The sequence below is a fragment of the Anneissia japonica genome, unplaced genomic scaffold, assembly GCF_011630105.1.
Source record: "Anneissia japonica isolate Jap-2015-1 unplaced genomic scaffold, ASM1163010v1 scaffold737_len1565949_cov176, whole genome shotgun sequence".
In the NCBI taxonomy this organism is placed as follows: Eukaryota; Metazoa; Echinodermata; class Crinoidea; order Comatulida; family Comatulidae; genus Anneissia; species Anneissia japonica.
The window spans coordinates 395,033-398,202 of NW_022741618.1; the positions used below are offsets into that span (position 1 = coordinate 395,033).

The following is a 3,170-nucleotide window of genomic DNA, read 5'->3' on the forward strand; positions in this document are numbered from 1 at the left end:
ATAATACATCGTGTAGCATAGCTCTCAACGAATGTAGTCCTGTAAATAAATGAATAAAGAAATTGTGTAATAAAATGCCTCTGGCGGGACTCGAACCTGCGACCTCTCGCTGTCAAGGCGAGCGTCATAACCATTAGACCATGGAGGCTTCATGGTTGAACAGATTCAAATACCACCAGATACACTCCATTACACAATAAGTACGGCTAGAAACAAATAGTTGTGTATAATATAAATCAAGATAGCCATTAACACTGTTAAATTATATATATAAATCATCAAAGAAAGGTAAATACAGTGTTCGAATAAAACAGTGTTTGAATAATACAGTGTTAGAATAAATAAATAAATATATATATATATATATGTATGTATTTCATGTATGCTCCAAGTAAAATAAAATGCAAAAGCAATGAAAAAACGGTGTATAATCATTGAAAGTTGACTTGCGGAACACAAATTTATTAAGCTATAACAAAATCAAACGGATATTTCGATAGCTCCTGCTATCTTCATCAACGTTAAAGTGAGAAAACTTGGGAGATTTTACATATACATAAAGAATAATACACCAATCAGAATCAAGTTATCAATACAATTAGTTGATTGGACCACAAAATATAAGTTCAGTGACAAGTTAATGGGCGAATTAATTACAATTAAACCATGATAAGATGTCGGCAAAATGATTATGTAAGCGATAGTTTATTGGCGGTGCCAATGAACCAGCTTAATTCTAAGACTTATTTAACTACAGTAAACAATAACAGGAAATAAAACATAGTAAGATTAATAAGGTCCTATATAATTAAAACAATTGTGGAATAGAAAATAAATAGCAGAAATATAAGGTATATGTATGAGTTTAAATAATATAACGCATGATATCATTATGACAAATAAAATACAGTTTAGAAATCAATGAATATAAAAAAATGTACATAAGTAGAAATAATATAGCATATATAGTTAGATACTGTATTCATAGAGAAATATTGCGTATGAAGGCATAATCACATGTAGAGCCTAAGTTCTTATTTAGACCCTTAATGTGAGTTTTTAACCGGATTTATGTAGGCCTAGTAAATTTAGTAGTACAATGCGATACAAAATGTGTTTTTAAAAACATTTTTAACATAGTTGAAATATTGACAAGGCAGTTGTTTTCAATATTTTTTCAGGTATTTACATAGGCCTAGTAAACTTTTGTACAATGCGCTACAAAGAATGTGTTTTTAAAAACATTTTTAAAGTAGTAGAAATATGTTTGATATTTAAAAGTTTGTTCAACTATTTTGTTCAAGATTATAATTGTTGGTTAATTTATATACTTCACGAATATGTTCTAGATTTACTTGACTGTAAGTAGGATGTTATATTGTTCTATTGTCATCACTATTTTATCACCTTTCAACTGTAAGTACAGTAGGTTGTGGTATTATACTATTGTCATCACTATTTTATCACCTTTCAATGTGAAAACAAAAAATATGTGACTTAATATTTTCCACAAAACGGACCAGAATACTGACCTATACCCACCCTTATTAACCCACTTTTCCATCCCTACAATCCACTCTTATTATTTAGAGTTTACCAAAGTTATCCTCCACCCACAATTAAAATGTCCATCACTCACCCTTAGTTTCTACAACCCTGCGAGGTATACGAATACGAAAGGAAGATGAACGAAGATTGATGATTGAATGTTGCTAGAAATATTTATATTTGAGGTTTCTCCTAATATTTTTATATAAATAGGAAATACATGTTAAAAATATTTTCTGTTGAGACATCAATTTACCTAGTTATCCATATGTTACTGTACAGGTTCATAAAAATTAAATAAAGCAGGCTTATTGATGACTACCGGTGCTTACCTGTGTGTACTGTTTTGTGTTTTTCTTTGACACAATAAAAGACTTTTAGTAATGTAGAGTCTGTTTTGACTTCTGTAAATCAATGCCCATAAAATTGCTAATTTAGCGCAGAATCTCATGTCAATGATCAGAGTCAGAAACGTCAGTGCACGTAGTTGACGTCATTACTCGAAGGTCGTACTCCCATCTGATTTGTTTTTTTAAAATAGCCATAAAAATAAGAACGTTAAGTATAAATCAGATCAGAGATTTGCAGAAAATGCTAAATACTGATGTGCGAGAGTGGCAGAACACAACTTGTAGGCTTTATATTTCACCTTTGCAGTCAGTAGATCAGGTGATTTTGAAGTACTAGAAAAGATTATTTGCTTTAAAGTAATGTTTTTAATAAATTCTTGATTCTTAAGCTCTTCCCAGATTATCAAATTTTCTTTGACAAAAAACCGTGTGCCCATATATACGGTAGTAATGATGTACCTATATAAGGTCATGATATGATGTCATCATGACCATATTTAGGCATGTCACATGTTTTTGTCAAATAAAATTTGATAGTTTGGACGCAGCTTTAGATTAGGTACATTAATTTTTTGTTAGGATTATTTTTCATTTAAAATATATCTTATTTTTTTGTGAAGCATGATTGTTTTTATCTATAAACTTGCAGGTTTTTTTTTTTTCATAATTGTACTAAAGGTTATTTAACACTTGTGTATTATATTTTTGATGGTACTGCTAATTTCCAATAAATATGTACAGTACATTCTTTCCTGAGGATAAATAATATTAAAAAGCGTTATTAGCATTTAACATGATTTAAAACATTGAATTACACATGTTTATGTAATTTGTATTTCCTATATATTCATTATATACAACATTAATACATATACAGTATATATGTATATATATGTACATACATATACTGTATATATATGTATATATATATGTATATATATATATATATATATTAAATCAAACGAGTATTAATGTTAGTTTTAATGCTTTTAGACTTTAATATGTCTATTGCAGACTTTATATATTTTGATATATATCTATATATTTATTTATATTGCATTATGTTTTACATTATATAGCATAGGCTTCTAGTTTGTACAACTCATTCGATTACAATTGTTCTTTGATTTGATTTTGTTCACACCCTCTATTCTTTGGTAGCTCGCTTGCTACTCACTCAGGTTCTTTGTCACTCATCCTACGTCCACATTGACTGTTATTCTTGCTTTACCTTCTATCTGTACCACCTGATGAAGGGCGATGCTCGATGTT

At 29.2% G+C, this 3,170-nt stretch overlaps 1 protein-coding gene across 5 annotated transcripts in view; it reads left to right on the top strand.

The window, feature by feature from the left end:
• LOC117118860 (high-affinity choline transporter 1-like) overlaps positions 1 to 3,170 on the top strand; it is a 47,449-nt gene that overhangs the window by 21,481 nt on the left and 22,798 nt on the right. The window lies entirely within an intron of this gene.